Raw genomic sequence first — 22,515 nt, forward strand, 5'->3', positions numbered from 1 at the left:
TCAGAACGTCCCGTGTTTGATGTTGCACATTAGTCTCCTCTCTAGGAGACAGGGTCGATCCCTTAGGATCCATCTTCACAGACAAACTATTCCATATTATATTAAAAAATATGTATAATGTACTGTACAGCTGCACCTTTTAATAACCTCCGATCAATTCCCCTCAAATTTACCTCTGTGTCTGTTATTTCATTCACGCGCTGTGATATTTATAAGCTCCATTGATTCATGACTTCTCTTTATTATTAGGTCTCAACATACAGCGGGGATATGAAGACACGAGTGGTAAGGGTTATTGAAAAAACACATTGGTCATACATCTCCTCAGTTCTCTTCAAAGCCAACGTGTTCAGTTTTCAAAGTAAATTCTCCACGGGACGCCAGCAGCCGCCCGTTTAACATGAGTGAGTGAAATTCAAACAGGTCCCGGCTCCTTGTCTCCTCCCCGAGAAGACAACGGATTCCATGTGTGCTCCCTGGTGTCCGTGTCCAGAGGTTGGTCATTCACTCAGTTAATGATCCGTCCTTAATATTCTGTGGCCCTCTGTGTGTGTGTGTGTGTGTGTGTGTGTGTGTGTGTGTGTGTTTGGCCACAGCATCAAGTTGATCCACTTTGTCCCTCCCAGGGGTTTTAACTTCTGATAACCCCCCCTCTCTTTGTTGCCCTCCTGGAGCACTGTTGACAACTTACCGATATTTTGTCAGAAACTCAATACCGTTCATTTGTGAGCATCTTTCATAAACAGCTTTCTTGGATGTCCCTAAAAAAAATGTTGTGCTTTTAAGATCTTTGCTTTATTTGTTTTTCCTTTGCTGAATTTGAGGTGTAACATTTTTAACACTGGTTTTTCTGAAAGCACCGAGACGGATGTGCTTTTCTAAAATAACATGTTTGTGACTGAAAACGTTGCTAAGGCAGCTTTTGGTTTTTACACTCCGAGCCACTGAACAGTCTGATGAACTGAGAGCAGTGTTGAATTCAGAGACTCTACTTCCCTCCCGCTATCTAGAAATGAAGCCACATTATTGCGGATACGAACTCTGCCATCTTGCACTGATGTAAGAGTCTTGGCAGTAGCCGTCAGGAGATGGAGCCGCCCAACCAAGGTCCCACAGATACACCTGTCAGACCAATACGAGTCAGTCTCATCTGTCAATCATGATGTTTCACCCCGTGTTTATAGCATCGAATGAAAATAAAACCCAACAAACGTCAGTGTGATTAAAAACGACCTAAAATGACAGAAATCCTTTTTGGGGGAAAATGTATTTGACATGTTGTTAGTCTGGTGGAAGCCGACCAGTACTGCAGCCAGCCACCAGGGGGTGATTGAGGCACTTTGGCCTCATATCTTTATAAACACTCTGTGGTTGTAATCTTTAAACATAAGCTTCACCATATCTGTGAGGTGAATTATATTCCATTTGAACCGTCTGTTTATATTATTATTATGCAATATGTCTTTTTTTGTTTGCTTTTTTTTTGACTTTTTGAATTTCTCCCGAAATATTTATCTATTTTATTGTGATAAGAGTTTTTGAAAATCTATTATATGTAATGTTATTGTCAGAATTCGTCTTTTTTTTTGCCTTGTTTCCGGCTCAGCTGTGAAGCTCTTTCACCTGCAGGAAGCTGGACTGAAAACTAACAATTGTAATTGTACAGATCCACAGTTGCAGTGCATCGCCTCTCATGTGGTTAATATGAGAGTGGTTCACAGAATATTGACCGAGAGTCACTTACAGATGATGAGAAGAAAAGAAGCTGAAGAGAAAGGAAGCAGAACAGCTGCAGGAACAAATGACTCACTGAGGTGTGTGGTGGCATCAGGCCTCCTCACGGCCCGGCTCCTCACGGCCCGGCTCCTCACGGCCCGGGCTCCTCACGGCCCGGGCTCCTCACGGCCCGGCTCCTCACAGCCCGGCTCCTCAAAGCCTCACGGCCCGGCTCCTCAAAGCCTCACGGCCCGGCTCCTCACGGCCCGGCTCCTCACAGCCCGGCTCCTCACAGCCTCACGGCCCGGCTCCTCACGGCCCGGCTCCTCACAGCCTCACAGCCCGGCTCCTCACAGCCCGGCTCCTCACAGCCTCACGGCCCGGCTCCTCACAGCCTCACGGCCCGGCTCCTCACAGCCTCACGGCCCGGCTCCTCATGGCCCGGCTCCTCACAGCCCGGCTCCTCACAGCCTCACGGGCTGTGAGGAGGCAGGCTACGGTGGTGTGGCAGGAGGATACTGTCGGTAATTACATGTGAGAATGGGCCGCTGTATTTCACCAGGGCCCGAGCGCTGAGCTGCTCTGCTCCCATGGCGTTCACGCTACCGCCGATCGGCCCTTATTATTTCGGCCTTTATTGCTTCTCCGCTATGTAAAGATTCCCTCCTGGTTTAAAATGTGTGCTTATATGTGTAGTTTTTTTTTTTTAACAAGACTGTCGTTAATGACCAAGCGGAATAAAGACGCGGGAACTCGTCCCTGAGGCTCAGGACATTTGATATAATGAGAAGATTAACTTTTACAAACCAATATGTATGGACTGTTGGACTTTATTGGGCAAATGGGTGCAAGCAGTGTAAATACCACTCCTGTGAATAAAGTGAAATCCACGTATATGATGATTAACTCTTCTAGCTGGTAGATTTTGTTTGTGCTAATTCATCAATTCATTTTTTTTTTGTTTATCCAATAACAAAAACCCTCTGCAGTCCACACACCCACAGAAAAAATAAACCTATTGCCTTTAACAATAGAGAATGTGTTGACATCACTTTCCCTCATACTGCAGCACTACTCATCCTTATAGAGACATATTACACAAACATGTAATATGTGGCTGCTATGAACAGAGGGAAGAATAAGGTTATTGAAGCCTCTCAGAATCAAGAATATCCTATAATGTATTCTATAATGTACGACAAGGCCACATTGAAACACAGCCATAAAGTGAAGTGTGGGCATGTTGACATAAGATGAATCAGAATCAGAATCAGAATCAGAAACAGAAAGTATTTATTGCAAAGTAGGTTTACACCTACAAGGAATTTGCTCTGGTTATTGGTGCATACAATGAACATAGAAACATAAAAACATAAAAACACAATAAATACAACACACATAAGAAAAGCAATAAAAAGAAACAATATATATTTACTCACTATTTACTTCTTATTTACTCCCTTTTTCTAATATTTATAAAAAGTAACATTTATTTAGACATAAACATATCTAAATAATATATATATATAATAGATAAAAGATATAAAAAGTGAAATAAAAAGTGAAATGCAAGATGCAAGACAGTGAACAGTGTCAGATTGCAAACAACAATAAACTGTGTCTGAACACGATAAACAGAAAACCTGCAGGCGGCACAAAGTAGCCGTAAAAAAGATAAGGTCCGATTTTTACCCTTAAACCAAACATGACTAGAACAAAATGGCAACTGCATATCCAGAGATTTGAACACGAGCTCCGTTTGCTTCACTCCTCTTTCGCCCTCGGCACTCGGCACAAACTTCACTTCTTTCCAAATCTGTTTGTTCAGTCTTTTAACTGTAACATTTAAGCAGAGTGTTTTTTTTAACTGCTCTCATAGCAGATGTTAGATTGTTGATTTTTTTGTATTTGACACGGGAGTGAGAAAAATATATACAAGATATGTACTTGTTATTTGTTACTACTCAAATATTGAAGGACTCAACAGAACTTAAGAATCGCTGAAAATAACCATATTCAGGGTCAAACTGATATTAAATAAAACATTTTAAGTGTTTTAGTATTTACTTTTATTCTTTCTTTATTTCTCCTCTGAGATAGACTACGACTAAATGTCATTTTGTCACATGCCGACATCTGTCTCAGTATTTCTTGGAGGGAAGTGCTTTGTATTAGTTATGAATCCAGTCTTCGTTCTTTCCTTTGAGTCTTTCACTTTAAATTGTTTAGATGACAAACTCTGCCACAGACTACATGTTCAAAGTAATCAGAATTTCCCCCAAATGCTCTATTTAACGTGGATACACAGAAACTGGACTTTTTGGAATCTGCACTTTTTGAAGGTGTTTGTAAAAATATGCGTGGAGGAAACACGGAGGGAGAAGTTTGTTTTTGCAAATTGATTTACATTAGTGTTGATTCATATATTTTCTATACGTGAGCAGAATTCGCATTTAAAAACTCTTTGCATTCAAATATACACACAAACATTTGATCTTCAGGTTTCCATACACAACCCTGAATGCCAAACTGTCTCCTGTGTTTGTGCAAACGAACCCGGTGTCTGCTGCATTCGAATGTCACCCCGTCTCTCTGGGACACTTATTAACTGACATGTGTCACCCTGCAATTTGCCAGTGGCCACTTCCATCTATTCTCTCTTCTGGTAACTGCCGGTGGCACATGCTACCATCCTGCTTCTTCTTCTGTCTCTGTCTCTGGGGTTAGAGGGACACGGGGGGGGGGCAAAGATGTTCCAGCCTCCCCCTGATGAAGAGACGCAGCCCGGAGGACAAAACAGTCTCACCCGGGAGTCCTGCAAGTGGCACGTGTGTAAATGTCATGAAACCATTTCACGAGATAATGCAGTTGTTGTGCATCAAACTGGGGGAATTTTGAGAGTTGAACACACAGATGCCGTTTTACTTTCTCTCCTCTTTGCTGCTGATCCGGTGCCTGTGGACGACCTTGATCAGACGAATCATCTGTTACGACTCTGCACGGCGACAAAGGACGGAGAACACAGAGGCATCGTTGTCAAGGCTCCATTGATTCATGACTTCTCTTTATTATTAGGTCTCAACATACAGCGGGGATATGAAGACACGAGTGGTAAGGGTTATTGAAAAAACACATTGGTCATACATCTCCTCAGTTCTCTTCAAAGCCAACGTGTTCAGTTTTCAAAGTAAATTCTCCACGGGACGCCAGCAGCCGCCCGTTTAACATGAGTGAGTGAAATTCAAACAGGTCCCGGCTCCTTGTCTCCTCCCCGAGAAGACAACGGATTCCATGTGTGCTCCCTGGTGTCCGTGTCCAGAGGTTGGTCATTCACTCAGTTAATGATCCGTCCTTAATATTCTGTGGCCCTCTGTGTGTGTGTGTGTGTGTGTGTGTGTGTGTGTGTGTGTGTTTGGCCACAGCATCAAGTTGATCCACTTTGTCCCTCCCAGGGGTTTTAACTTCTGATAACCCCCCCTCTCTTTGTTGCCCTCCTGGAGCACTGTTGACAACTTACCGATATTTTGTCAGAAACTCAATACCGTTCATTTGTGAGCATCTTTCATAAACAGCTTTCTTGGATGTCCCTAAAAAAAATGTTGTGCTTTTAAGATCTTTGCTTTATTTGTTTTTCCTTTGCTGAATTTGAGGTGTAACATTTTTAACACTGGTTTTTCTGAAAGCACCGAGACGGATGTGCTTTTCTAAAATAACATGTTTGTGACTGAAAACGTTGCTAAGGCAGCTTTTGGTTTTTACACTCCGAGCCACTGAACAGTCTGATGAACTGAGAGCAGTGTTGAATTCAGAGACTCTACTTCCCTCCCGCTATCTAGAAATGAAGCCACATTATTGCGGATACGAACTCTGCCATCTTGCACTGATGTAAGAGTCTTGGCAGTAGCCGTCAGGAGATGGAGCCGCCCAACCAAGGTCCCACAGATACACCTGTCAGACCAATACGAGTCAGTCTCATCTGTCAATCATGATGTTTCACCCCGTGTTTATAGCATCGAATGAAAATAAAACCCAACAAACGTCAGTGTGATTAAAAACGACCTAAAATGACAGAAATCCTTTTTGGGGGAAAATGTATTTGACATGTTGTTAGTCTGGTGGAAGCCGACCAGTACTGCAGCCAGCCACCAGGGGGTGATTGAGGCACTTTGGCCTCATATCTTTATAAACACTCTGTGGTTGTAATCTTTAAACATAAGCTTCACCATATCTGTGAGGTGAATTATATTCCATTTGAACCGTCTGTTTATATTATTATTATGCAATATGTCTTTTTTTGTTTGCTTTTTTTTTGACTTTTTGAATTTCTCCCGAAATATTTATCTATTTTATTGTGATAAGAGTTTTTGAAAATCTATTATATGTAATGTTATTGTCAGAATTCGTCTTTTTTTTTGCCTTGTTTCCGGCTCAGCTGTGAAGCTCTTTCACCTGCAGGAAGCTGGACTGAAAACTAACAATTGTAATTGTACAGATCCACAGTTGCAGTGCATCGCCTCTCATGTGGTTAATATGAGAGTGGTTCACAGAATATTGACCGAGAGTCACTTACAGATGATGAGAAGAAAAGAAGCTGAAGAGAAAGGAAGCAGAACAGCTGCAGGAACAAATGACTCACTGAGGTGTGTGGTGGCATCAGGCCTCCTCACGGCCCGGCTCCTCACGGCCCGGCTCCTCACGGCCCGGGCTCCTCACGGCCCGGGCTCCTCACGGCCCGGCTCCTCACAGCCCGGCTCCTCAAAGCCTCACGGCCCGGCTCCTCAAAGCCTCACGGCCCGGCTCCTCACGGCCCGGCTCCTCACAGCCCGGCTCCTCACAGCCTCACGGCCCGGCTCCTCACGGCCCGGCTCCTCACAGCCTCACAGCCCGGCTCCTCACAGCCCGGCTCCTCACAGCCTCACGGCCCGGCTCCTCACAGCCTCACGGCCCGGCTCCTCACAGCCTCACGGCCCGGCTCCTCATGGCCCGGCTCCTCACAGCCCGGCTCCTCACAGCCTCACGGCCCGGCTCCTCACGGCCCGGCTCCTCACAGCCCGGCTCCTCACAGCCTCACGGCCCGGCTCCTCACGGCCCGGGCTCCTCACGGCCCGGCTCCTCATGTCCCCGGCTCCTCACAGCCCGGCTCCTCACAGCCCGGCTCCTCACAGCCTCACGGCCCGGCTCCTCACAGCCTCACGGCCCGGCTCCTCACAGCCTCACGGCCCGGCTCCTCACAGCCTCACGGCCCGGCTCCTCACAGCCTCACGGCCCGGCTCCTCACGGCCCGGGCTCCTCACGGCCTGGCTCCTCACAGCCCGGCTCCTCAAGCCCGGCTCCATCGCCACATTAATGCAACAACACTGTTTTTTTGCTTTAGTTGTGAGCAGCTCAGGCCTCACAGTGCCTAGCGCTATTACGCTGCCAGGGTCAGGGGTTCAATTCCCACTAGGTTTACAAGTGTCTTTTACTTGAAAGCCTTTCTGAACAACAGCATCCAACCAAGTGACTCGTGTTGACGCAGACGAATGTTGGGAAAAAAAATAATGATCTTTGCGACGCACAGCAGCGGCGAAGACAGAGTTTAGCTCGGAGATGTTTTCTTAACGGCTGCTGCTGCCTAGGGAGGATGAAGCAAGAGGAGCAGTGTGACCGGCAGCCGGTGTTTATAGGAGTTATTTATGAAGTCTCGACGGCTCCGCAGACAGCGAACCGGGGACGTAAAGGTTATTTATTGCGGCTGCATATGTATAATCGGCTTGCGATTAGTTCAGGCAGGCTACGGTGGTGTGGCAGGAGGATACTGTCGGTAATTACATGTGAGAATGGGCCGCTGTATTTCACCAGGGCCCGAGCGCTGAGCTGCTCTGCTCCCATGGCGTTCACGCTACCGCCGATCGGCCCTTATTATTTCGGCCTTTATTGCTTCTCCGCTATGTAAAGATTCCCTCCTGGTTTAAAATGTGTGCTTATATGTGTAGTTTTTTTTTTTTAACAAGACTGTCGTTAATGACCAAGCGGAATAAAGACGCGGGAACTCGTCCCTGAGGCTCAGGACATTTGATATAATGAGAAGATTAACTTTTACAAACCAATATGTATGGACTGTTGGACTTTATTGGGCAAATGGGTGCAAGCAGTGTAAATACCACTCCTGTGAATAAAGTGAAATCCACGTATATGATGATTAACTCTTCTAGCTGGTAGATTTTGTTTGTGCTAATTCATCAATTCATTTTTTTTTTGTTTATCCAATAACAAAAACCCTCTGCAGTCCACACACCCACAGAAAAAATAAACCTATTGCCTTTAACAATAGAGAATGTGTTGACATCACTTTCCCTCATACTGCAGCACTACTCATCCTTATAGAGACATATTACACAAACATGTAATATGTGGCTGCTATGAACAGAGGGAAGAATAAGGTTATTGAAGCCTCTCAGAATCAAGAATATCCTATAATGTATTCTATAATGTACGACAAGGCCACATTGAAACACAGCCATAAAGTGAAGTGTGGGCATGTTGACATAAGATGAATCAGAATCAGAATCAGAATCAGAAACAGAAAGTATTTATTGCAAAGTAGGTTTACACCTACAAGGAATTTGCTCTGGTTATTGGTGCATACAATGAACATAGAAACATAAAAACATAAAAACACAATAAATACAACACACATAAGAAAAGCAATAAAAAGAAACAATATATATTTACTCACTATTTACTTCTTATTTACTCCCTTTTTCTAATATTTATAAAAAGTAACATTTATTTAGACATAAACATATCTAAATAATATATATATATAATAGATAAAAGATATAAAAAGTGAAATAAAAAGTGAAATGCAAGATGCAAGACAGTGAACAGTGTCAGATTGCAAACAACAATAAACTGTGTCTGAACACGATAAACAGAAAACCTGCAGGCGGCACAAAGTAGCCGTAAAAAAGATAAGGTCCGATTTTTACCCTTAAACCAAACATGACTAGAACAAAATGGCAACTGCATATCCAGAGATTTGAACACGAGCTCCGTTTGCTTCACTCCTCTTTCGCCCTCGGCACTCGGCACAAACTTCACTTCTTTCCAAATCTGTTTGTTCAGTCTTTTAACTGTAACATTTAAGCAGAGTGTTTTTTTTAACTGCTCTCATAGCAGATGTTAGATTGTTGATTTTTTTGTATTTGACACGGGAGTGAGAAAAATATATACAAGATATGTACTTGTTATTTGTTACTACTCAAATATTGAAGGACTCAACAGAACTTAAGAATCGCTGAAAATAACCATATTCAGGGTCAAACTGATATTAAATAAAACATTTTAAGTGTTTTAGTATTTACTTTTATTCTTTCTTTATTTCTCCTCTGAGATAGACTACGACTAAATGTCATTTTGTCACATGCCGACATCTGTCTCAGTATTTCTTGGAGGGAAGTGCTTTGTATTAGTTATGAATCCAGTCTTCGTTCTTTCCTTTGAGTCTTTCACTTTAAATTGTTTAGATGACAAACTCTGCCACAGACTACATGTTCAAAGTAATCAGAATTTCCCCCAAATGCTCTATTTAACGTGGATACACAGAAACTGGACTTTTTGGAATCTGCACTTTTTGAAGGTGTTTGTAAAAATATGCGTGGAGGAAACACGGAGGGAGAAGTTTGTTTTTGCAAATTGATTTACATTAGTGTTGATTCATATATTTTCTATACGTGAGCAGAATTCGCATTTAAAAACTCTTTGCATTCAAATATACACACAAACATTTGATCTTCAGGTTTCCATACACAACCCTGAATGCCAAACTGTCTCCTGTGTTTGTGCAAACGAACCCGGTGTCTGCTGCATTCGAATGTCACCCCGTCTCTCTGGGACACTTATTAACTGACATGTGTCACCCTGCAATTTGCCAGTGGCCACTTCCATCTATTCTCTCTTCTGGTAACTGCCGGTGGCACATGCTACCATCCTGCTTCTTCTTCTGTCTCTGTCTCTGGGGTTAGAGGGACACGGGGGGGGGGCAAAGATGTTCCAGCCTCCCCCTGATGAAGAGACGCAGCCCGGAGGACAAAACAGTCTCACCCGGGAGTCCTGCAAGTGGCACGTGTGTAAATGTCATGAAACCATTTCACGAGATAATGCAGTTGTTGTGCATCAAACTGGGGGAATTTTGAGAGTTGAACACACAGATGCCGTTTTACTTTCTCTCCTCTTTGCTGCTGATCCGGTGCCTGTGGACGACCTTGATCAGACGAATCATCTGTTACGACTCTGCACGGCGACAAAGGACGGAGAACACAGAGGCATCGTTGTCAAGGCAACATGGTTATAGAAGGCAAAAGGCAGATGCGTGCGTACACACACACACACTCACACGTACGCACACACACTCACACGTACGCACTCGCTCACTCAGTCTGTCAATGACAGCCTCGCCGGGCTTTAGGAGGTTCAACAAAGGAGCAGATCCAGGAGACACAAATGTTATCTTTGTATTTAACGTTGCAACATTTGCATTTTTGGGTGTCCGATATTTCTGGGTTTGTGCAATTTGGTGCAGATCCAATTAAAACTCTGCATCGAGCAGTTTCCTATTCACTAGCAATTTTTGTTTTGCCAAAATATTTTGAAGGAAATATAAATAGTTTTGGTCAGGGAGCTCGGTGCTCATTGAAAACATTTTGACACCAGCATGGTCCATGATTGAGGAAATCTTAAAATTTCAATAAAGTAACATTGTGGTTGGTAATGTAATGATAATAATGAACATATTTATAAAATATGTATCCTAACCCTGTCCCATATAAACTAGCAGTAATGTCGTATGGATTATTAAATAATGATGGTTTGTTTATTAACATAATGAGTAAATGTTGTTGTACTGTACATTTACTTTTATATAAATGTGTGCATAATTATTGTGCACATGTAATATTTGTCACAGATGTGTTGATTTTGAACAGTTTGAAATGTGTCCACTGATGTTTTATCCAATCTCACAGTCCTTTCAAATTAGATTCAGGTTGTGGAAATATTCTGGTCTGATTTAATACGTAAGAAGTCTCTGGTGTCACAGTTTGATGCTTTTTTTATATATATTTGCCATCCACTCCGATCATTTCCCTTTGACTTCAGGCAGTTCATAAATGTGGCATCGAAAAACATTTCCTCTGAAAATAATTCAGTCAGAGCTCATGATTTGTAAAAAAATAAATAAAAACTCCTTATGGACTTTTCTTGTGTGGATTACTTCACAAACAACTCCAGTCTAGTAAAAGTAAAGACAAAATATAGACACTTGTCTTCAGCATGGATCAGTCCCAGGATAGATCATTCAGAAATACAGAACTTATATAACAATATAATATAAAGACTGATCAGGTTCAGATTGTCGTCCTGCTGTATCACACACTCCCACATCAGGGTTGGTCAACAGCCGTTTTCTTGTTTTATCACAGGTTCTCTGAGCGTTCCACTGAGCAGTGTCGGCTGTTTGTAATGTTAATGTTTAGAGAAGCTGTCGCAGTCGGTGGAAGTCACACCGGTTTGAGGTCGGCTGAATTTATTATGACCCATAAAAAATGACTTTATAGCTCACACCAAAATACAAATCTTTAAAAACCTTTGTTCTCTCACTCTATTGGACAGTAACACAGTATGTTGTACGCTGGTTGACATTAATACTCTTGGGGCATTCAGGAAAGCCTAAAACATACATGTATTAAAAACTTGATTTAACAATTATTCTCTCTATCAAGTTTGCTTCTGAAATGAAAGGGTTACTAACAGAGAGGCTGACATCAAGGCCCAGTTCTGATTCCCATTATTCTCCACTGATAAACTCAAAGCCACTTTTGCACCAATAGGGAACAGGTTCTGTACCAGTTCATGCTCCACAAATAAATCGGTTAGGAACCTGAAAAAGTCGGTTCCCAGTCAGAACCAGAACAAACCGCAGGTCCACACCTTAAGCATTAGTGGGCATGTGATACTCTACATGTTGGAAGAAGCTCCATGTGCCTCAGCCTCTGTTGATCCTTGATTACAATGGTTCCTCAAAACATTGGAAGTTACACAGAGGTCTTCACGGTCCTGAGCAGAACTGGATGAGGAACCAGATGTAGTTTGGAGAAGAGCTCACAGAGAATTAAACTTCTGAAGACTTCATCAAGTCGAAACAGTAAAAAATGCAAGTAAACACATATATTCTCATATTAATGTTAATTTGTTCCAACATAAATTATCATAAAGCACAAATAACCATCACAAATACCACTTTATGAAGACATTGGTTACTGAAGCATCATTAACAAAAACTTAATTGCATTTAAAATAGACTTTAAAGAGATGTTTTGTGTGAAGACATTTTCTCCTCACTCGTTTTCTCTCTGTATTTCTTGGAAGTGAGGAGTTCAGAGCCCAGACACTGAACTCTAACAAACTGTAATGAACATTTCAAACAGGAGCCGTCTGATGAAAATATGTGTATCGTCTCATTCAGACTCTAAAAGATGTGTTCCTCTTTTGTTGCTCGACCAGAACTGAACTGAATCCTTCATCACACACTAGATAAGGTCATGCCACCTAAAAATTGGAAAAACAAATGATACAAACTGTTCTTCAGGGATTTTCAGCCGTTTCTTCGTATCATCTTCCATAGTGTGAAAATATAAGAGGTAAGTTAAACACTATTTGGAACCAGAGATGATTTTGAGGCTGAAACTGTGCTCGGATGTGTCCTATTACTTGAAGGTGAATAATTTAGTTATACTCCGTGTGACTGGGCTGCTGAATGATTTACTCCGGGCATTAAAGGGGAATTCATGGGCTTGACATAGACATAAATTCCTGCGGTGAAAAGGTTAATGTTCCCGTCTATGATGATAACAGAGGGTTTTATTGAAATGCTGCTTTTTGTGCTGAGCCGCCGTCAATATCTGCTGCAGCCTGGAAAACAAAGCCCAGGATATATTCACCGTGAACAAAACAAATATAGAATCAAAAAAAATATCCTCAGAAGAATTGGAATGAAGAGTATTTGTGTGATTCTGGTTCAATCCAGGGTTTTACTTTACAGAGCCTTCATGATAGAGAGTCCACATTTACTGATGATATTTATCAGATGTAGGATCGACTGTCCGAGTTTGACCTTTTCTGACCTTTAACATTGTAGTTGCATCCATTAATCTGACACCAGCACGAGGGAAAGGCGACAAAGTAAAGAACATCGACTGCACCAGTGGCAGGCGGGTGTTGGGAACGTCTTGTTCCCTCACTCCAGCCGCCCGTCCTCTTACGTTGCTCTCTACTTCTGGTGTGTCGCACACAGTTCAAAGCTAAAAAATACACACAGAAAATGATCTTTCCCCAAAGCGTCAGTGTCTGTAACTCGAATTTGTCACAACATTAATACCTGCAACACGTCCTGCGTCTCTTTCAAAGTAAAAGCCCTCAAAAGCGTTTCTGTCGGCTGAATCCATTCATTTGTTCTTAAGGTTTTTATCTTGAAATATTTGCAGGACTTGGAAGACGCATGGCTTTTCATTCAGCTCTGGCATTTAGTGGAGTACATAGGTCTCCTTTGCTTTCGAGGAAGTACCAGACATAACAAATGTAAAAGTGTCTACTGGAGGGATGAGCATCAATCCTGCTCTTTTTGCTCATCTCCAAATCTCCAATATAACAAGTGAGCTGGAATGAAAGACGTGTGGATGCTTCCCTTTAATTTCATCCTCATTAAATCACACAGTGACCCCCCTGCACCCTGCACGGAAACATCTGCATTCGCTGCGTCTTCCCACTAATTTATCCGGCTTTTCTTTTAATCCTTTCACTGGTCTGTATCTGCGTGTAAAATACATATTTAAATTTTTTTATATAATGTTGCTCAAGGGCAGGAGCGAGCAGTTCATCCACAGTGAAACCCCCGGTAGATGTGCACGTGTGTGATGATTCTCAGCCGTCCAGATGTTTTAATATATAGAGTTTGACTTAGACTTTGCACCAGGAGGGTTCATTATGTTATCCTCCCAGTTTGAAGTCCCACCATCAGCATATTTCTACATATGTTAGCAACGTTTACAGTGGAGACATGTACATGATTAATGTATTTAAATGCCATAGCAGCCGGTCGGTACATGGTCAACGTCTCCTCGAGAATACAAAACAGTGACTATAGGCTTGGATTATTTATGGATAAAGCAAATTAGGCTGCTGAAATCCTGTGTGTAATTGTTGCCCTGCATGGACCCTTATCCTCCGAGAGCTCTTGAACCCATAGATATATATAAAGACTAGATGTCTTCCGGCGGAGTCTAGAACGTCATCACTGGCGGCCATCTTGCCACAGGCAGGCTTTCTGGAAGGATCTGTGGAACCTGAGGTAGGGTCAGTGATCTGCTCAAACACTTATACTCTTATCTCGCTGAAATCTTGACGGATTTACAAATGGTTTGGTTTCTTACAAACGTTATTAATGTGGTTATAATTCTGGATGCTTGAACATGTTGAAATCGCAGCTTTTCTCTCCGAAAAACGACTTAATCGTGCAGCTTAGTTGTGTACCACGGCTAGGCTAGGCTAGTACAGAGTAATTTTACATTTATGGGAGAGGCAGAATTGTTCTTTCTTTTCAATATAACTTAAGCTGCACATGATTTAACTGAGGTTTCACATCTTGCATTATGATTTATACAGGAAATTGCTGACTTTATTGCCAGTGGACAAGACCAGCTTCTTCCCGGCTGCAACTGACCCCCATCTGTCTTTGACTCTTATCCCCACGCCTCAATTCTGTGTTACATTTACACACACTACAGTTTATTGCATATTGCACATCCTCATTCTGTTCTGTTTTGCATTTACATCTTGTATTAATTTTATTTTGTTTGTTTCATGTATAGTTATTTCTTTCTTATGTGAAGTCCTTATTGTGTTTTTGTAGTACTTATTGTTTTGTTTTTTTTGTTTTTTTTGTTTTTTGTTAAATGTATGCACCTTTTTTACCAAAGAAAAATTCCAGGTAGGTGTAAACCTACTGGGCAATAAATCCTTTCTGATTCTGATTCTGATTCTTAAGATACCAGACTTTTGTGCCGCCTACGGATGCTCCAATCGCCGATGTCTCGAAACGAGAACCCGTGGGATCACCTTTCACCCGTAGGATATTACAATATTATGATTTAGTTTTAGGATAATCGTTAGTTACTCATTGGAAGTATGTACAGGAACAGCGGGGCTATGGCATAATAGTATTGCTAGATTGTTTGGACACCTTTTTATTGTTTTTAGTGTGGTTCTTATTCTTAATTTACATATATACATACATAAATGAAAATGCGGAATGAAAATGTTGACAATAATTTAAATATCTGGGTACATTTCTCACTTTTTTTTTAAGGTTTCCCAAAACCAGAGAGAGGAGGAGGACGTGGGAGGTTGCCCTAAGAAGGGACGGTTTTGTTGCTTCTGACAGGACGCTGCTCTGCAGTGAGGACTTCAGGAGTGGAGGGCATTAGCCAAATGTTACCACGGTTTTACAGAACTGATCTTTGCACCACACTTTTGGTTTCCTGCGCTGTTTTACCGATCAGCATCAAACATTGTTATTTACAGACGTACAGCTAGGTACTAAAGCAACATATCTTTAGAAAGCTAAGATTTTTCTGATTTCACTGATGTAAACCATTTCAAGATCCGATCACCACAGCCGGTACAATCAACGTCTCAGTCAGACCGGAAATAGAAAAAATAACGTTCACAAAGTTGATGCGACTCACCTAAGAATCACCATTATCATATCATATCAGCGTTTTAGGCGAATATCACCAGCCTCTTTAGAGGTTAGTAAATATTATAGATTTGTATTGATTTCCTCCATCTGTATACCTCCACAGTAGTCTAGTTCTCTCTAGAGAGGGTGGGAATTTTCATTTATATTTTATTTATATTTGTAAATGGAAATCTTACACCTTTTTTTTACTGCAAAGAAATGTCACTTTTATAAAAAGGATATTACTAATATAATACAATAATTTGAATTATTACTTGTTTAAACTAAACATGTAATAATTCAAATTATTTTATTATATTAGTAATATTCCTATTATAAAAGTATACATATGTCTCATGTTGCCATTCTGTATGTTGAGTTTTAGTTGCCTGTATATTCACTTAACATAAAAATCTTGTGCATGTGTGTATATATGGCCCCATCTGTCCTGTTTCATTATTTTCATATGAAAACCCATGGTTATAATTATTCATAAGTATACATCTCTGTAAAGGGTGAGGATTTTCAACTTGCAGCATTTCTTTATGTATATTTGTAAATGGAACTCTTACACCTTTTTTTTTTACTGCAAATAAATGTCACTTTTATAAAAAGAATGTTACTAATATAATACAATAATTTGAATTATGACTTGTTTAAACTAAACATGTGATAATTCAAATTATTTTATTATATTAGTAATATTCCTATTATAAAAGTATACATATATCTCATGTTGCCATTCTGTATGTTGAGTTTTAGTAGCCTATATATTGATTTAACATAAAAACCTTGTGCATTTGTGTATTTATTGCCCCTATCTATTCTGTTTAATGATATTTCCATATGAAAACCCATGGTTATAATTATTCATAAGTATACATCTCATTTGTAGAGGGAAATTTTGTACCTATTTTAAGAACATTATTCTATTTTTTAGAACATAACATAATTATTAATAAGTATGCAGTGTCATAACTACATCTCCAGCGTTTATAACAAACCAAACCGTTTAAAAATCGGTTGAAAATTGAGCAAGTTATAGTTAATTAAAAAGTACATGTTCCACTACCAACACAATGTTATGGGTGAGCGAGCTGCCTGTGGCAAGATGGCCGCCATGTGCGGACGTTCGACTCCATTGGCCGGCAACGCGGACGAGACATCTAGTGTTTATATATATCTATGCTTGAACCCCATTGTTTTACCACGTTGACAGCGTCCCACTCGCTCGCCGTGAGTTCAGCGTACTGTTGGATTCTCAGATCAGATATTCAGGTTTTTTTAAACACTGCAGAATGTCTGTAGCGACCGATTTGCACATTTCCGTTCTCACGCGGCTCCTCCGGGTTAATTTCAGGGGAATATCTTGAATATGTCGAGGACAACAACACAGTTTCTCATTTCGTGTTCATTAATTACAGGCGACCGATCGATAAATGACAGAGGTGATGAAGAGAATGATTTTCAATACGCAGACCACTTCAGGTTTTGTTCACAGCAGCACGGTGGAGACGAAGGAGTATTTACCCACTGATTTCAATGTGCTCCCGAAAGACTATTGTTCACGTGTGACAATGAGTCTTTTCATGTGATTCTAATGTCAGTAAATGCTCCGATACAATTAAGACAAAAATGGTTGTGTAAACCAGTGTATATCTAGGTCAGCAGAGATATGCAAATATCTTGGATTTTAAAAGCAACCACCATAATAACCATTTCAAAAGTAGGCGTCGTGGGTTTTTTTTCCTGCTTGTAACGTGAAGATCGATTAATCACAGTCGTTCTGCAGGCCTTTTTTTTCGTGTTGAGGGAGATTTGTCAGAAATCAGTCAAACAGCATCCATTGCTCTCCCGTGCTGTGTATTTCCCATGTTTGTCAAGCTTCATTTATCTCCCCATTCAAATACGTCAGGAGCCAAATACTTTCCACTTTCCCCCCCCCCGCTCCTTGGAGGCTCTCTGGGAAATGTGGTGGGAGAGGAGGAGGAGGAGGAGGAGGAGGTGGGGGAGGGAGAGAAGGAGGAGGCGGTGGAGGTGTAGGAGGAGAAAAGAAAAAAAATACATCTCATTGATTTTTCCATGATGACTTGAAATAGCATATTTATTGATCGCCTATAGGGAAGGGGAAGGGTGAGGGGTGAGGGTGGTTGAGGGATGGTGCGATGTTGCTAAAGGCAATCACCCCGTTCTGGCAGCTTTCTCAGGTTAGCGCAGGTCTCTTGAAAGGTGAGGACGGTGACCTACTATTTCTACTACCGCCCATTACTACCTCAGAAACCACTTCAGCACCTTCGTGTGAAGAGGATCAGTTTTCCGGCTCCATTGTGCGGCGGTGAGAGCAGCGTTTGCCCTAAAAGGTGAAAAAAACATGAAATATTCAATTGACAAACTAAGCACTGTTGCTTGTCGGGTGACGAGTTAATATTATATGAGACATCTGCAGTTAACTGGGCTCTCGCCTCGACTTGAACTCAACGTGACGTCGCACTGTCGGCGCGTCAGCTGCAAAAAATGTCTCTTATTTGGACGAAGCAGACATTTAAGGCCTCTGGGCCTAAACGCCGCTCAAACCAGCAGGACACAGCAACACCATTACAGATTAATTGTCACCATCAGTGGGATTCACCTGCAGAGGTTGAGTGAATGCATGTTTTTTTCATATTGTGTTGACCTTTCGTGGACCATGTCATGTTACCATGATGATGAAGGTCAGTCACGCTTGTCGCTCTCTCTTGTGTTGGAGACAAACAACCTTCCAGCCTTAGCCCTGTGAAAACCACATCAGCCAACTTCTGGTAAATATCAACTTTTATCTTTTTATCTTATTCACCTAGCCTGAATTGTCCTATTACTGCTTCAGACATGAATATATATATATAGTGCTGGACGACATGACAGCTCCCTAAAGGTGAAGCCGAAGGTCATAAGCTCCTTCTCCTCCATGTAAGTGGAAGGGACGTGAACTAAACAAAAAAGTTAAACTACCCATCAAATATATTTTTTGTTATTCTAGTTTATGTCATTTTAGCTAGTTCTCATCACACTGGTGTTCGTACAAGTGTTATTGTTTGTTACTTCAAGCTACAGTATGAAAACGGGGTGAAGCCTCGTGATTGACAGCTGAGACGGACTCGCAATTGGTCAAACTCATGTATCGGCCGGACTTCGCTACTGCAGCTCCGCCCCCTGGTCAGTACTGCGCAGGCTGTGGCTGCAAATGACGTCATCGACACAAAATGGCAGCAATCGCATCCAGGACATATTGGCTTCATTACTGGATAGTTACAAAGATATCTCGACAACCTGGTTAACTTACTCCTTTATCAGCTCTTGACAAATGGGAATAATAGACTGATACACTTTACCTCCAACCTCCCTCTTAATTCATTATCACAGACACGACTTGATAATAATCACACAATCTCTCACATCATCCTCCGTGCAGATAGATCGGACAGAATTTTTTGAACAACAGTTCTGTCCTTTTCTATTTTACCGTTCATTGACATTTTTTCCACATTTACTCAAAATCTTTCCCACCTCTGATGTGTTTCTTGAAGTTCAGGAGAAAAGGAGATAAAAATCAAACCAACTTTCCTCCCACCCCCTCAAGGCTATTGGTAAAGATTTGCTTGGTGAATTTCATTCCTTTTTCTTTTTTTACCTATGGGCTTCTTCTTCTGCAGAGGGAACTTGGCCCTTTGCTCCTGGCCAGAGCACAAGAAATACAAACTCCATTCAAGAGGACATTTGCATACTGAAATGACATTATTGACTGCGATAATGAAGCAACTTAAAGCTGCTGCTTCAGTCCCAGAGCCCTGAAAGTTTCTGTCAGTGATTGACGGACAGTGAATTGCAAAAAGCCTTTGTTGCTGGAAAGGATTTCAAATATCCCAAAGCAACAGAAAACAATCTTTATAATCCCCAAATCATTTTCTCGGAATTCAAATAGCCATTTTAAGCTTATTATACTCCATATACCTCACAGTTCCAGTATAAACATAGTCTGTTCCCACTTGTTGTGTATTCTTCAGGCGTATTTGGAGTCAGCCATAATAACAAAACCTAAGGAGCATAAAATGTCCGGTGAAGACAGAACATCAGGGTTGTTAACTGTTCATGAGGCATTTCTAATGCATTCTCACCCCTCTATCAGGTCCTGTGATCCTACACACCAGACTACAGCAAACATCATTTAGAAGAACTTTTAATATATATATACATTTATCCTGCATAGAATAGAGGACAGGAAAATATTCCCGGAGAGCGAGTGAGCGTGTTGATGACGTTTAACACGCAACGTCATTTGCCAAGACGACATGCAGGAATTTGCTCTGCTCGTTTCATTGTCAACATCCTATAAATGTCATTGTGTTTCCATTTTGTTGCTTGTGCTGTTGTGCCTTCCGTCAATGGGAGACATATATATATATTTATATATATACAGTCTACGTATGCGACGTCTCGGTCTCAATATGTGACAGGAGCAAAAGTGAAAAGAGGGAAAACATAATACAAACATCTCAGGATGACAAAGAGGAACCACACACGTAGAAGATGCTGATGTAATGTGTTTTCTGCAGCAGAACTTATGAGTCATGTCCTGACTCCAACATTCTCAACACACGCACACATCGCTGGCCCTGACAATCTCCTGCTGCTTTCTTCACATATGAAAGGAAAACTTTGGAAAACCCCCAATTTTCTCAACATTTTTTCCTTGAAAATAAATGAACTACAAAACACCCGGGGCCACAGACAGACACACATACTCAAAACCTGTGTGTGGTTTTTCATGCTGTGGCTGATCGCTGCGTCCGAGCTTCGGTGACTCTGATAGCTCGGGGATAAAGCTCCATTGTATTCTAATCCACTGCCTTCTGATATTTGCATTTCAATGGTCCCTCGATGGAGCCATGATGTCGATGGACTCAGATGGAGCCGTGACATCAAAGGGAGTTGACTTATTTCATGCTGAGTGTGATATGGGTCGACGCAGCGATTTGGAGCGGCCATCGCTGAAGCCGGGGGTTCAAGGCCCATGACTCCAAGAATGTGATCCGCTGAACATGTTCGATCTGTCCCTGTGGCAGGAGGCATGTTGATGCTGCTGCTGCTGACCAAGCAAGCAAACAACTCATTCCTCTCATGGGTGATGAGGGAATTTGAATAAGCAGGGACTAATTGGCAAATGGGTCCAGACTGAAGGCCAGAGGCTGCAGGGCCAGAGTCACCTGCTTCATCCCGTCTGAGGAGAAGAAGCTTCAGAACAACCAACATGTTTCCTGGACATGCTTTATGTGATTGTTTTAATTCCTATCACGTTTGTCTGCTTCACTTCTATTTGATCCTCATAAAAAACTCATGAGTGAATTAATTTGGTTACTTTAATTACTGACTTTATTTGTTAAGAGTTCAGTTTTTGTATTAATTCTTTGTTCTTCGTTCACTACAAAATAAGAAAAAGTTGTAATTATATGAAGATCACAGCAAATACGGATTTTTAAAGAACTTTCTTTCGTTAATTGCCGTGTTCTTTTCTTCTTTTCTTTTTTTAAGAACAGTTCGTCAAACAATTTTTTTTAGAATGTTAATATTTAATAACAGAACAAAACCACCCATTTGTTTTTCACTGTTGGTGCAAACTAATCCTGTCTTTACCCAAATGAACCGTCCGCACCTCACTTAATAAACCACTGTGCCTGTTCAGAGCTGGAGAATCTAACCATCACAGTCTTTTAGGTCAAGGTGGTTTCAGAGGTTTTTCTCCCAGAGACGTGACGACACCAGTTGGTGATGGACACAGGATTTAACATAATCAGGCTGCGGTCGTGATTCCCACAGGGGGCCTGCTTCATTCACTTGTTTCCCGTGATATATGTGCACAGCTCGAGTCCTTTGGGGGCGGCGGGCATTCGGAGAGGCCTTCTTGATATTCAGCTCGTGAGGAGCCTGGAGGTGGAGGTGGGAGGAGGAGACGGGAGGGACAGGATCGTTTATTTCATTGTATTGGACGCAGATGTTGACGCTCGGCTCTCCCTTCAGGTTAGAGGCAGGTACATCTGACGAGGAGCCTGACCACAGTGTGCAACCTGCTTCTATCTCTTCTGACAATCTGCAACGTGCTTCACTGTTTTTTGTGTAGCTTATATTGTTACCTTTTTGTTTTGTTGTGTTGTACATGCAGTCACTGATCCGCCATGGGGCTACATGTACATGAGCTCGAGGCTGTACACTGTCACCTCATAGCAGGAGGGTTCCCGGTTCCTCGTTCAAATCCCAGTTCAGCCGGGGTTTTTCTCACTGGTTGTCTCTGTATGTCAAACATGTACACCCCCGCCTCAGGACCAATGGATTTGCTCCACCTCCCCCCGCTACCCTCAGGGGAAACTGGATGGATGAATCCTTAAGCACCTGAATCCACCTCACTGACCCCGTTTTAGATCTGGTATCAACGTCCATTCTGAGTGATCCAGTCACAAGTGGACGCACCCAAGACACATTAAGGACGCATTTGAGATCTGAGCACTTAGACCGTGTTGTCAGGTGATCTGGGAAACAGAAAATGAGGATCTTCTACTCAGCTGACATCCTCCGACCTGCGATAGTTTCACAACGACCCAAATATGTCCTCCCTACTTCCCATGTGCTGTAACATTGAGTCATTTGTGGCCACTGACACAATATTAACACTGACCACCACATATGGATTTTCAATCTTTTTCCAAATGAGTAAAATCTCATTTCATTTTTCAACGATATGTGCTTGAGTTGCTCCTGGCTCTGCTCTCTCCATCTCTCACACACACACAAGTATATTGACAATTGACACATCTGTATCGTCCGGACAAATAAACACAACATCATTTGGTCTCAGCGGTCAGGAACCAGGTGGCTTTTTATTTGCTTAGAGAGCAGGGAAGTGAGATCAGATCACAAGTGGTCACAGGAGACGCATTTTAACACCAGGTGTGAACTGACCGAACTCAGAGCCATCCACTGGGGATTGAATCTCACAG

The 22,515-nt window shown here is 41.9% G+C and overlaps 1 long non-coding RNA gene across 1 annotated transcript; it reads left to right on the top strand.

The window, feature by feature from the left end:
• The first annotated feature begins 14,032 nt into the window (after window positions 1-14,032).
• On the top strand, window positions 14,033-15,495 carry LOC128446166 (uncharacterized). The gene is made up of 3 exons (XR_008339554.1): window positions 14,033-14,101; window positions 14,798-14,877; window positions 15,119-15,495. It is a non-coding gene; the product is annotated as an uncharacterized LOC128446166 (long non-coding RNA).
• The last annotated feature ends 7,020 nt before the right edge of the window (window positions 15,496-22,515 follow it).

The sequence above is a fragment of the Pleuronectes platessa genome, chromosome 8 (genome assembly GCF_947347685.1).
Source record: "Pleuronectes platessa chromosome 8, fPlePla1.1, whole genome shotgun sequence".
In the NCBI taxonomy this organism is placed as follows: domain Eukaryota; kingdom Metazoa; phylum Chordata; class Actinopteri; order Pleuronectiformes; family Pleuronectidae; genus Pleuronectes; species Pleuronectes platessa.